Source organism: Anthonomus grandis, chromosome 5 (assembly GCF_022605725.1).
Source record: "Anthonomus grandis grandis chromosome 5, icAntGran1.3, whole genome shotgun sequence".
NCBI lineage: Eukaryota > Metazoa > Arthropoda > Insecta > Coleoptera > Curculionidae > Anthonomus > Anthonomus grandis.
Window position 1 is genome coordinate 14,458,549 of NC_065550.1, and position 15,552 is coordinate 14,474,100.

Genomic DNA, 15,552 nt, shown 5'->3' on the forward strand with positions numbered 1-15,552 from the left:
TCTATCGTTTTTCGTACGGTCTTAAAAAATGAGTAACTATACAAAATTATAAAAGTATACACTTAATTTTTTAATAGGAAAACGAAGAATGTAAATTCAAACTTTATTTTTAACAACCCGTGTAACCAGCCGAAAATGCAATAAGTGCCAATACTGATCGCTCTGCCTGATTGGTCGGCCGTGACTGTAGCGGGGATTCACAAGAGCATTAGCTTGCTGTGTTTGTCGACACTTGTTAATATTGTCGAATTAAGTTAGATTTATGCCGTTTATTTACTCACTGTATTTTAATTAGAGATATTCGATGTGTTCGGATGAAGAAAATAAAGGCACCTCATCAAAAAATATTAAAAAGCGAAAATATAACCAGCAGTATAAGAAGGAATGGCAAATTGAGTTTAAAAACTGGTTAGTGCCTAGTGCAAATAAAAATGAGGGGTATTGTACAATATGTAATAAAAGTATTAATGTAAGTTTATTAATGAAAATTACAGTTAGTAAGGCACCAAGATAGTGAGGCGCATAGAAAAAAGTGTAGGGCGGTTGATTCTACTAGTCAGGCAACATTAACATCATTTATTGCTCAAGGCAAAAATAAAACCACAATGGACACGGCAACCAAGAAAGCAGATTTATATATTTCGGCATTTATATCTAAGCATAACTTACCGTTTAAGCTGACCAACTGAATGTTTTTTAAAAGAGAAGGAATATGTTCTCCTTCTCTTTTAAAAAACATTTGCACGGACTCGGAAATAGCAAAAAATATAAAATGCAGCCGAACTAAGACAACAGCTTTGATAAAAAATGTCATAGGCGTATCCAGTTTTGAAGAAACATGCAGGATTTTAAGAACTGTAAAGTTTTCGCTGATTATTGACGAATCAACTGACTTAACATTTGGCAATGGTTGGTAGATATTTTTATGAAAATACATACATACTTACATGTATAACAATAATATATTTTTTAGGGTTCATGATAGATTTCTAACACTCGTTCCAATGAAAAATGCAGCAGCTTCGGATATATATGGAGAAATTAATTTTAATTTTTTATTTATTTTTTATTTATTTTTTTTTTATTTTTAATTTAATTTATTCATACATCAATACATAATAATATAAATTACATGAATGTAGGAATGTAGGAACATACTCATAGGCACCTAGGTAACTTAAAACCTGAATGAGCCTGTTAACAAGATTTTTTATATTACAAAATATCAATAAATCCATCTGATGCTAATTTATATTCACTTAAGACCTAAACTACATATTCGGTTACTTAAACCTAACCTATATAAATTCCAATTTATAATTTTAACTGCTGTTAAATAGTTCTTTAACTTTTTTATTATTTGTATAAATATAATGTCTGCAAGATTTCTTAAATTTTTTTTTATTCGCTATTTTTCTTATATCTTTTGGAACTAAATTAAATATTTTTGGTGCAAAATAATTTATAAAACGCTTATTTAAATTTGTATTACTTTTGGGAGTTTTTAAGTGTTCATTCATCTTATTGCGAGTATTAAAGGTATGTGTTACAGCAATATTCAGTTCAGGATTTTTATGAACAAAGCAACAAACTTCCAAAACATAAAGTGATCGGACATCAAATATATCACATGAGTACAATAAATTGGTTGAATATAGTTTATTTTTCCCAAACATGATTTTTAAAATATAATTTTGTACCACATTTAAGGGTTTCAAAGATGAAATGATGAAATGATGGGCGGTTTGCTTCAGTTAATGAAAATGCAATATAGTGAGTTTTTGATATGTTAAGTGATAATTTAAAAGTGTCTAGCCAGTTTTTTATCTTACGTATTCCGATTATTGCACTGTCTTTCACATTTTCCCATGTTGTTCCAGAGAAAATTATTGCCGTATCATCTGCGTATGATATAACAGCACCATCTTTAATTTTTAATTCTGTTAGTGAGTTAATATATGTAATGAACAGTAAAGGTCCTAACACGGTTCCCTGAGGTATTCCTATTTTTATTTCTAATGGTTCACTTAATGTATCCTCAATTTTTAAATATTGCTGCCTTCCAGTTAAATAACTTTGAAAAACCTCCAATACTGGGCCCCTAACTCCATTTGAAGATAAAACATCCAAGAGAAGATCATAGGGCATAGTATCAAAGGCCTTTGCCAAATCCAGGAATACTGTAATACATTTCTTGTTCTTTTCCAGTTTATCTGTTATTTGTTTAGTAAGTTGATATAGGGCATCTGTTGTACTTGACCCACTAAGAAAACCGTATTGTCGTTTCGATATTAAGTTTTTACTTTGCAAAAATGTCATTAACCTATCTTTCAGGCACTTCTCAAAAACTTTAGCAAAATTATTTATTACACTGATTGGTCGATAATTATTTATATTACTTTTTTCTCCGGATTTAAAAATAGGTGACACAATTGATATTTTAAATTGTTCAGGGACTTTTCCCGTAGTGAATATTAAATTAATAATATGGGCGAGGGGGCGAACTAAAAATAAATGTGTCTTTTTTATTAAAGAAGAGGTAAAGTTATCTATCCCTGGAGAGCTATTGTTCTTAAGATTGTTAATCTGTTTAATTATATCATTATTATCAACTGGACTTAAATAAAATGAATTCAACAAGGCTGTATTTACATCTATTTCATTCTGGCTAGTTTTAATTTTGTTATACATTTCCAGTCCAATGTTAGTAAAGTAATTGTTACAATAATCGGCCAAACTCTTGATATTCGTAAAGGGGATGTTAGTTTTATTATTTACAATGGGAAGTATGTTTTTTTTAATTTTTGACTGACCATTAGTCGCTTCTGTTATTAATTTGTAAACTCTTTTAAGATTACTGCCAGCATTTTCAATTTCCGTTTTATAATATGTGTGTTTAGTTTTATTTATTAGTTTATTTAGGTTATTTCTATAATTTTTGTAAATCAGATTATCATTTTCATTAAAAGTTTGCAAAAGTAGTTTTTTCATTTTGTCTCTTTTCTTTATACTGGTTATTATACCATTGGTTATCCAAGGTTTACGTTTTTCATATTCTTTTATGTGAATCGTCTTTGTGTAACTGGCCTGGTCGCGATAGGTTACTAAAATTTTATAAAAACTATCTGTTGCTCTGGCTGAATCCGTTTCAGATAGGACAGTGTTCCAGCTTTCTTCTTGTAAAAGATTATAGAAAATTTGTTCATTTAGTCTATTTATTTTTTTAATTATATGTTTATTTTTATTGCAATTAAAATTTTTTTTAGATATGTTTAACATAACGGGATAGTGATCTGTCACATCAGCATGTAGTAAATATGAGTTGACCTGCATCGTATTATTATTTTTTTTGTTAAAGAAAATGTGATCAAGACATGTACTTGTTTCTGGGGTAATTCTTGTCGGAGAGTTTACACATGATAAAAAGCCGAAGTGATTTAAAAGGGAAAGATATGAGTTTACGCAGTCATCATCCTTGTTTAAAATATTTATGTTAATATCACCCAAAAAAATATTAAATTCACTTTTTTTACATTCTTGTAAATAAATTCCAAGGTCATTCAAAAAAAGGCGTTTATCTGTATTAGGGGTTCTGTAAGTGCAAATCACGCTGATAGTAGTGGCATCTTTTTTTAGATTGATCTGACTCAGTGTAACATTTGAATTTTTAAGTAAAACGTGATTAATATCAAAAGTTATATCGGATTTTACAAAAATGACAACACCATCATTTCTATTATATTTTGCTCCATTATAAAACATCTCATAGCCGTCAATATTATATTGATTGTCATAACTTTCAAAAGATTCTCCCAAAACAATTATATCGCTAAAATTTAACTCATAAGCTTGCAAGTATGCTACTAGTTCATTAAAATTCTTATGTATAGATCTAATATTAAAATGTAAAATATTAAAAAAAATATTATTGAGATTAATTTTACTTGTAATTGATTCACTGTCGACAGTCTCCTGATGCGATACATTATCCAGAACTTCTAGGTTTTGTAATAGTACTATTTCAGGTTGTTCACATACCATTAAGATTACCCATGATAATCTATTTTCGTTCGCAGAAGATTCAACTGGTACTGATAAGATGGACATTCTGGGTTGTTTGCTTCATGAACTGTGTTGTAATTACTTTTGTATTTCATGTTTGCTGAAATGCAGTTGACGCATTTTTTTTGTAATTTCGGACATTCAGATACATCATGTTTGTTGGAGCAAAATTCACATACAGCTTCATTAGGACAATTTTCAATTTTGTGGTAAAATTGTTGACACTTAAAACATCGCTGTATACTCAAATCCTCGTATACTGGATACCTTTGCCAACCAAAGAAAATTTTCTTTTCATATATCAGTTTACTAAATAAAATGGGGTCACATTCACCAAAAACTATGGATTTACCTTTGTCATTTCTAGCTTTTTTATTATATGTTATTTTAAGTTTATTTTGCTCGGTGATAAAATTGTTTTGCTTTCTTATAGAGTTCTCTATCTCCTTTTCGCTAAGATTGGTGGTACATCCTATTATTTTGAACCTCGGTAGCCTTAATTTTGTTACTTGTACTTCATAGTTCTTTAATTTGGATTCTGCTTCTTTTTTTAGAATGTCAACATGTTCATTGTACAATGTCAATTGCGAATTTCTTTTAAAAAAATAATATTCCCTATTTAGAAAATCTCATAGGATTTGCTTCGGACGGTGCAAGTGTTATGGTAGGCCAACAAAATTCGGTTGTAACAAGACTAAAGAATGATATTCCCAAAATTTTTTTAATGAAATGTATATGTCACAGCTTCAATTTGTGTTCCTCCTATGCCTGTCTAGAACTTCCAAGAGCTACGGAGGATTGTGTACGTGATATTTACAATTATGTATGTAATAGTCCTAAACGAGTTGAAACTCTATAGGAATTTCAGAAGTTCACTCATACTAAAATTCACAAGATTTTACATCCGTCCCAAACGCGCTGGTTGTCCTTAGAATCTGTAGTGCGTAGAATAATTGAGCAATATAATGCTTTGAAATTATATTTTGTCGATGCCAATGCAAGTGATAAACTTCAAGCGGCCGCAAATATTTATCACAAATTAGAAGATCCCTTAACATTAGCATTTCTGTTGTTTTTGGAACATGTTTTGCCATTATTTAATAGCCTTAATAAGAAAATGCAGTCTGCTGAGCCTAAATTATACAATTTGCACACACGTATGTGTGATACTTATAGAACCCTTTTAGATTTTTTTTATTAAAAAGGAGGTTTTAAATCAATATTCTATTGAAAAAATTAATGTTAAAAATCCAAACAATTTCAAACCTTTAGAAAACTTATATTTAGGGGCTAAACTTATACAATATCTCTTGTCAAACAAATTATCTGTAAAGCAAAAACATATATTGCAAACCCGATGTTTAGATTTTTATATAGAAGCAGCCCAGCAGATTTTAAAAAGGTATGACTTTGGTAATGATATATTAAAAGCTATGGATCTTATAAATCAAAAAATAATATCTAAGGGTGAAAAAGAGTCAATTGTTCCCTTAGCTAAATATTTTCCGAATTTAATTTCAAATTCGGAACTTCAATAACTTGATATGGAGTGGAGACTTCTTAGAAACTCTCAGTTGGCCAGAGAGCATAAAGATGAAGATTCAATAACAAGTTTTTGGGTCAAAGTTCATAGTGAAAAATATGCAGATGGTACATGTGTATATCCATTACTTTGTTCTTTTGCGTTTAAAATTCTTAGCTTGTCGCATTCATCAGCGAATGTGGAAAGAATTTTCTCGCATATAAATTTGTTAAAAACAAACCAAAGAAATACATTATCTACCAGTTCCATTATTGGACTATTGCACTCAAAGCAGTATATTGAGAATGAATGTTTTAATTTAAACATAACACCAGACTTAATGAGGCTTCACAATAGCCAAATGTACAAAAAATCAGACACATTATTTGATTCGGATTTAGAATAGTAATAAATATAGGCAGGCGTTTTTCAGTCCACTTTGTTTTTTTTTTAAGATTTAATAAAAACAAAATTAGTAAAATAGTCTTTTCATTCATTTCCTTTTCTCGCGAACTTATAATACGTCAAAATATATTTTCTACCGTTTCCTAATTCAAATCTACCGCTTTTTCGCCACTCGACTACCGCTTTTCCAATTATACATCTGGCACCACTGAAAATTAGTGACAATATTATCTATTACCTTTTATTGCATTCTTATTGATAGTTCTGTATTGTTATTTATTGTTACTTATTGCGTATGACGTAGAAGTCAAAGATCTTGGCCCGCACAAAGTTTAGACTTTAACCCATTGGATTTTTGCATATGGGGATATATAAAATTAATTGTTTACGAAAATACAATAGAATCACAAGAGAGCAATAAATGGTAAAAATATTAACTGCTGCTGAGTCATGTTTGCGATCTGTTAGTAAAAATTTTAAAATGTATTGAGACAAATGGAGATCATTACGATCATTTACTGGCAAATATTCATTTTTTTTATTTACCTTCTGTATTTTCCAATTCATGGGCAGTGTAATAAAGCAATTTCAATAGTTTATGAATGTCGTTTATATGAAGAGCATTAAAAACTTTAAATGTAAATATCTTCAAAAGGGTTAATCGTAGCGGAATTTTTGAAGTACACCTTTTTAAAACAAAACTATTCGCACAATAGGGAGAAATCATCCGTAAAAGAGATACGCCTATTGGTCGTATGCTATCATTTTTTATATTGAAAATAATAAAATAATAAAAAAAAATACATACTTACGCCCTATAAATAATACAAATAATTTGCTTTAAACAACTTAAACTATTATAACAAAAGGGAAAAATAAATAAATTGAAACATATAGATAGAATACTCATTTTTAGATATAACCAATAACATAAACACTCAAGAACAAAAACTAATTTCAAGTTTGTTTATGAAAATCGTTTTAGGTTGACATTTAAAATTGAGTGAACTTATATTTCATGAAAAATAATAAACATATTACATAAATAACTGTAACTAAACTTATTTTGCACTACACAACTTAAACTCTATTCTTAAAAAAAAGTAAATGAATTCATACTCAAGAAAACGGTGGTTTTTAGAAGTTACTAAAACTTTAAAACAGACCTAAACCAAAGAAAACGTTAGGTATAGTAAGAAGTTGCTAATGGGGTAATTTTTTAAAGAAATCAGTATGTTCTTTGAGTTTTATTATTTGTGTGGAGCCACTACATAAGGCCTGTTACCATACCATCAAATCTGTATATTTTTCCAGTCAATATTGTTCCCTGCATGATTCTTTCTTACCGAAAGGATCTTAAGATCATTTAAAACTTGTGTAAAATTCATAAAATCGTCGGACGCTAGCATATGGACAATGTATGGATTATTCCTTCTAGCAAGTTTTATAATTAAAGCCAACTGGGGGTTCAAAAAAATAAATAGAAATAGTGTCTATATTTTTAGACAAACTTACCACAAGCAATAATATTGATATTACTGTTGAATTTTTATTTTGACCACTACAGCCATCTGAAAATAAGTTAATATTTGTAATGCCGTTGTCATCAAGAAAATTTAGGTATTTAAATAAGCAAGTAGCAATTTCATTGGAACCTCGCTTACTAAAACCTTCATGCCACAAAAAACAATGGCACTCTTTAGTCTTAATGTTATATGTACTCAAGTTATAATTTGCTAATCTTCGTCGATAAAATAACTTACTCTCATTAGTGATTCATAAAAAAATCTCTTGGTGAAGGTCGAACACAGCGCAAACTTCTAAACGATTAGGATCACTTTTTTTGTATTGTTTTTTCGCGAACTTTTTTTTTTTCAAGTACATGCTGCTGGTAGGTTTCTTCTAGTTCCAGCTTTTTGGCAGGATCGCATTTTTGATATGTGAAACACAATTCGAACTGATCCTTTTTTGGATGATCGAAAGATAAACGGAGTCCACGAAAAACATCAAGATAGAGTGCATAACTAACTTGCTCAATATTATCAATATATAAATCACGATTGGTTCAGTAAAGTAATTGTCATCGAACGTAACTTAATATTATTGAATTTACTATAAAACTAAGAGACGTAAGTCGAAATACGCCTGTTCGCCGTATTTCAAACCCCAATATTTTCGTTTGCAGTATACGACGAAGGGGCGTAAGTCGACTTTCGGCAGCTCGTCAAATCTTCAAATTTATTATTAGGAGTTACGCCCAGACCTATTTTGTTTATGTAATATCTATTTTGTATAATAAAATATATAAAAAAAATAGTATGTTTGGCAGGCTTATCTCAAAATTCGTATTTTTTGAGATATGCCCCTTCGACTTAATAGGGACAATGCTCCTATGAAAAGTTTTCTTCTTTGAAAATAATCGAATAATTTAACTCCAAAACTCAAAAAACAATAACTTTTCTAGCCGAAAAAACAGTTTTTGATTTTTTTGGAACTCTTTTGTCTCTTTGCAATTTTTTTCACTGTAATTTTCTTTAGAGCTTAGATTGATGTATCCAAGTTTCGTCTAAGGTATTTAATTGGTGCCAAAGCTCTGATTTATTGCGCCAACTCAAAATGTTCATTCGAAAAAATTTTTGGTCTAATATGATCAAACGCAGCACAAAAACGCACTTACAGCTTAGTCATGTCTAAATATTGTTTTTTCTGCTACCTATATCGCTTTTGTTCGACTTATATCAATTTAGGATTCCTTGATGATTTGGGCTATTAAAATTACTAAATGTTGCATATTCAGAGCTTCGATCTCATCGTGTTTGATATGCAAGTTACTAATTAAACTTCGTTGATGTAACGAAAACCTATGTGGAATCCTTTTCAAATCTCAATCCTGCAGTTCTCCTTACTGCCCTTTTCTGCGCAAATAACAAACGACATTATGGGTCTTTTCAAAAACATCACCGTCAAGAAAATAAATATTGCCTGACAGATTTCCAGTAAATGTCAGATAAGCCAAATATGCTCTATGCTGCAGTTTTATGCCCAAAGTCATCACAAGGAACTTGCCCAAGAGACACCATCCTAATCACTTATGAAACGCATTGCAAATAATACAAATTGATAATCCTCTTGTTGGAACATTTGGTGTGGCAATCAAATCATAAAACAATTTTACCACTAACCAAAACTCTTATTTTATCTCGACATGTGTTTCGCCAATGAATTTAGCATTTTCGGGAGAAGATTAAAACTCAACTAAAACTACTTATGTAACCGAAGCCACCGTAATATAGATACGTATTACTATCTATATTCCGGTGGCTTCGATGTACCTAATAGAATGAAAAATCCAAAAGCATAGCTGAACAAAATTTAAACACTAATGAAGCTATAAAATTGACTATAAGAAGATATAAAATTGACTATTAGAGTTTTTAAGATTAACTTTTAAGGTAAACTTAATTATCTAATTAGCTTATCAATAATTCTAAATCCATTATCAATATACATTTACTTAAGCAGTTGTTTGTAGAAGAAAATATTAAAAAATATTATTTACACTTAACTCAAAACTGTTCATGAAGAGTATTTCTACTAGAGGATCGAAAGAAACAAGAATTTCATGTTCACTTAAAATTAAATCATTAGCTTGTAAAATAAAGTGCTAATTATTTTAGACTAAAAAACATTCATAAGATAATCTTAATGTCTTAAATTGCTTCACCAAAAACTTTTACATGTTGTAAGTTGGAGATCCTTTAGTGGAAACACTTGGTGTCTCTCATTCTATTGCCAGCTTCATGGATTTTTGGTACATAGTATAATTTTGGAACTGTTGGATTCGAAAGTTGTAGCTTGAATTTCTCTGAAGAGGATGTCTTAATAGGTGAGATCATTTTTGATATAGGGTTGACAATTTTAAAATAATTTTTCTTGATTAATTAAAAAACTGCTTATCCCATTTTACCGAAATTGAAAAACTCAAGTGATATCATATGTCTAAAATGTCTTTAAAAAAACTCATTATATACCAGACGCTTATTTTTTTGAGATTTTGGGTAGATGAACTAGATAGCGTTTTTACAGAGGTCTATTTATCTTTTTATGTGAAACGTTATTTCTCTTGTCAAAGGAGCTATACTTTTTTTTATTTTTTCCAAACCAACAGATTCAAAATTAAACGATCTATCCTTTTTTGTTATAATAAAGTTTCACTTTTAACTTGATTGGTTTTATAAATATAATTATTCTGAGACCCATACCAAAGTTATGAATATCCATTTTGTATACTTTTGACTTTTTACACCCATAACCCAATATAAAGCGTAAAACTCGAACAAATCAACTTTATGAAATTTTGTATTCTGCGCCACTTAACATTTGGCTTTGGCAAGCTAAATCCTTTTTCCTTCCTACTGGGGTACTTCTCAGTAAGGCTGTTTTAGTCTAAGCCATTTTTTTGTATATCTTAATAAAATATTTATTGGGAAGCTTGTTATAATTAAAAAATACATACGTATCCTTACATACAAGGATGTAAATAATTTCTACAGATTCATTTATTTACTAATTGGAGTCTTACACTGTCTTACAAAATGGAGAAGTTAAAAATCTGCTTTACGATACGAAGCAAACGATTGCATCGGTTCACGCGGCTCGGCTCTGAATGCTTGGCAAATCTGCATTGACTTGTCTATTCTTGTGGTGTAAGGGTACGGAGTTATATAAAGTATTCGTCTTTTATTTGATTGTTATCGTTTATTTAATATTATTTTTTTATATTTAAAGTCGTAATTTATTTATAGTTTTCCTCTGGAAATATGGCCAAAAAATAAACATTGCTTGTCAATTTTTTTCGTTAAAAAACTACCTCTTTCAGAGACAAGGCAGAAAGATGATAGTATATTACAGCCAGAGACTTTAAACGCTGACATTTTAACATGAGCTAAAAAGCATGCTTTTGCACTGACGACACGATTTCCAATTCACAAAAAAAAAGATCTCGGCAATGATGCTGATGAAGGACCTTTCCAACCTCGACAACTGTTTAAACATCAAACTTTGGCGTTCGTAAGAAAAGCGTTCAATGTCAGTGATATGAATGTTTTACTTGATTGGAATATAGCACAAAACTAGATGCGTCGTTTTGTTTTTATTATCGTTTCTATTGTTTCAATCAACCAGGATGCGCAGATGAAGCTTTTATTAAAACGGTAGTGAAAAACTGGAAGAAAGCTTTGGAAAATGTTGAGAAACATGAAAAGGCAGTTCACAAGAGACGCAAATCTTATTTTTTTTTGAAAAAGAAGTCAACAGGAAATAGCGTACTATGTCAAATAGATAGCTTGCATAGATAAGCAATTTAAAAAAATAGGGAATATTTAAAGTTTATTTTGGAAACGATATTATTTTTGGGAAAAGCAAGGTATTTCTTTTAGGGGTAAGAAAGAAAGTGCAGAATTTGAAAATAAGGATAATTCTTTAGAATAGTTAAAATTAAGATCTGAGGACAAAAGTTTTGATTTAAATTATTATTGCAATCAAAAATGTGTAGTTATAAAAGCAAAGATTCGCAAAATGAATTAATTAGTGTAATTGGCAAATCGATTATTTAAGATAAAGTACAGAAAATTAATAAAGCTAGTTGGTTTTCATTTATTGTGGATGAAACTACTGATCTTTCACATGGTAGCAATAGGATTTAATTTCTGCAAAATTCAAGAAAAAAAAGTTCTTATAAATGAGAAATTTTTGGGGATCTTAGAATGTTTTTGACTCAGTTTATCACCAACTAGATGGACTATGGATCATATCGCGGTAAGAACGGTACTTCATCTTTTACCTGTTATAATTAAAACATTAATTATAATTTCAAATGATGCTGCTAATCCAAAAGTTTCAGCTGCTGCTTCAGGATTTTAATTTCTATAATTATTATAGTATAATAATTATTATATTATATTTAATAGAACTAATATTATGTACAGCAACGATACTTTCAAAGCATCTACAAGCTACCGAAATTACAAGTTCTTTGGTTGTTCCAAAAATAAGTACAACAATTGCTACTTTGCATTGCAACAATTGCTACAGGACGGCTGAATTTTTTTTGAAATTTTTTGATAAAATTAAATCTTTGTCAAATGTAATTAAAGAATTAGGGGTTAAAATTAAAGGAGTCAGTTTACCATGCCAAATAAAAATTCCTAAAATGCTAGACCAACAATCTAATACTGCGTTTAACTTCTCTAACGTAAAAGATTTCCTACGCGTGAACTTTTTTCTTGTTTCCCTTGATCTTCTAATTGAAAAAATTAAATTGAGCTTTTCTAAAAATGATTATAGCCTTATTTTAAAACATGAAACTTGCCTGCTAATTCATAGAAGAAAATATCTCAAATCAGAGGCAGAAGATCTAAATAATTTAATAGACTATATTTATTATCTATATTATATACTAGATTTATTATTCATTTTGGTTCAGATTTTTGTTTGTATTAATTATACGATTTTTTAATTGAGAATTAATTAATTACTTTATATTATTAGAAATCTTTAAAAAGACATTTAGGCGTTTTTAAAAAATTCTATAGAATTTTATTATTCCTATATTTTACTTATTCTTTTATTTCATTAATCTACATAGAATATTTTTCAAACATTTTCGCCGCCTCCCCACTTTTTTAAAGCACGCGCCGCCTCTGGTCTAAACGACTTTGGCTATTCAGGGCTGGGATTCTAAAATCACGACTCGATCTCGATACGATCACGACTTCGAATTCGATCGCGACTCGGTCGTGACGACAAGGGTGATTCTAAATTTAAATCGTCGGCTAAACTCGTTTTATTCGATTTGATTTAGGTTTCTTGGTATATATTTGTTATTTTCCCTAATATTTGACAGATGGAAACGTCAATTGTCTTTTCTATTGGTAAACACTAAGAATTTATATTTATTTTGTTAATTTTTTTCGCCTCCGTTTGTTTTTATTTAAATATACGCCATATTATTTCTTTAAAATAAAAAAATTGTCGTTTATAACCACTACTATCCATTGGAAAATCATAATTGAATTCATGGAAAATCACAAAAACTTGTTGTGTTCATCCACTTTTGGTTTTAATATGGCAACATGTGTGCAATCAATAGGACCTAGAACGCCAGGGAAATTGGATCTCTCTATAAATGTTAATTTAATAATTTCACTAATCTCTTATATTTGAAAAATTAATGAATGTACAAAAACTGAATGTACACAAACTGCCTCTATTATTAACAGAAGGTTGTGGAAAATAGGTTCGAATTAAATTTATTAGTTGTTGTGTTTAAGAAAGCTTCTTGATATACTAATGAAAACCTGGTATCATAGATAATATGCCTGGTATGACTATTGGTAAACAATAAATGAAACAAATACGTTTAAAAAAGGATGCTGTTACATTATGCACGTAAGCAAAAAGGAAGAAGCTATATCGTCTGGTGTATACGATATACCCAAGCGTGTCGTCGACAAATCGTTAAAAAATAGGCAATCCGCAAGACACTCACGATTGAAAATTTTATTTAGAATCAGTCATATCGAGTAATCGTGTCGAGTCGTGATTTTAGAATCCCAGCCCTGACTACTTTCACGTGGTGACTGGGTGAAAAGTGAGAAGTCTTAAGGCTTATTCTCACCCAAGATACGTATGATTTTTAATTAAAACTGGGAATATAAAGAACTATACGACATGGCGAATAAAAATTATAGCAATTAAAATAGGTGGGAGATTAAATGGTCAGAAATTGGGAAGAAAATTAATGAAAGTGGTAAATTTCTACTGCATTTAAGTCTCAAGACCACTATACAAGTATACAGAAGCTAAAATCTTACTGAAAAATAAAGGTTTGCATATGTCGAAGTAAAATTATTTTTGAGTTTCTGTGGCAAAATAAGATTTTTCTTGACGATATTATTAATACAATCGTCAATATGCCCTTTTTAGAATTTGTTAAATTATTCATTTGTTTTTATTTTTGTATTGATTATTCTTAAAATGGGCACGAAAATAAAAAACAAAACTTATATAACAGTGTTATAAATAAACAGTTTATTTTAACAAAAAAAGGCAATTTATTTATAATATTCCGGTACTAACTGTCTCTTCTTGCCAAGGAAGTGCTCCTGCAGAAGACAAAGTATTTTTTAAACCTGTCCCTTAGTGCACTGGCATCGGCAAAAAACTTTTCCCCAATATGATGTAGAGATGAAAAAAATTGGCAGTTTATTTTCTTTTTTTTCTTCACCTAATATACTTAATAAACCATTGTCGTTTCTAAGAAAATTATGAAGACACAAAACAAGTCTGTCTGCATTTTTTGGATGAATTTGTAGTTTATTTAAAAAAGGCCTGTACTTTTGACAGAGAATTCCGAAAGCATTTTCGGATTTTTTGGTTATTTAAGTCTCTTTTATCTTGTGGTAGTCTGCTCCCTGAATAAGGACGGATAAGGTAGGTTTTGCAATAAGAAGCTTCATCTACAGCTATTACCTATGGTAAGTACATAATTGGCATGAGTTATAATATTTTGTAAGGTGGAGTGTCCTATTCTAAAGGTAAATGACAGCGTTTGATAGTCGGTTCCTGTAGCCAATAACCTGGAAGGTTGAAATTAAATGATAATCTTTGTGTTTCTTTTAAGAAAAAATAGTAGATACTTCAATTATGTCTAAGTAAACTTTAAATCAGTTTAAATATATAGACTTGTCGTCTGAAATATATTTCCAGCAAGACGGCGCTCCTCCTCACTATGTTCTTCCTGTTCGGCAATGGCTAGACGACGAGTTTCCAGATAAATGGATAGGGCGAAGGGGGCCTATAGAATGGCCTGCTAGATCTCCTGATATAACGCCGTTAGAGTTTTTTCTATAGGGTCATTTGAAATCTATTGTGTTTACTCTCCAATCTGAAAGTTTGGATGAACTTCGTCAACGCATCATCGGCAGCTACCATGATATCCCACAACAGGTTTTTGAAAATGTCCGTCAGGAATTTAAACATCGCCTATATCATTGTTTGGCCAAAAACGGGCAACATTTTGAACACTTATTGAAATAAAAACTAATATTTTCATGTTTTTGTTTTCTATCTGAACAAATTAAGATAAACAAAGATTTTTTAAATTTTCTCGAAAACGAATCGAGCGATTTAAAAAAATCAAACGTCAAAATAAAAGACTTTGAAAGACTTTTTAAAAAAGCTATTACTCGATACCCCTTGCCGTTTAAAATTTGTAAGGGGATGACCCTGGGGGGCAGAGGGTGAAAGGGGGTGAAGTAATTTTAGGTTAGAAAGTTGTCCCCCTTGACAAACCTTTTGACGTATTTCGGCGTTTTTTTTTTAACAGTGGTTTTCGATAAATCCGTGGTGAGAAGTTTTTAAATGAACACTCTGTATATAAAATGTACTTTCATCTAGCTGAAGTCGCCTAAATTATGTGTGTAATTCGCCTTCCTTTAGCCCTGCTCGAAATATATTATGAACCCAATATTGTTACTTCTTTTTCCTTCTTTTCTGTTCAT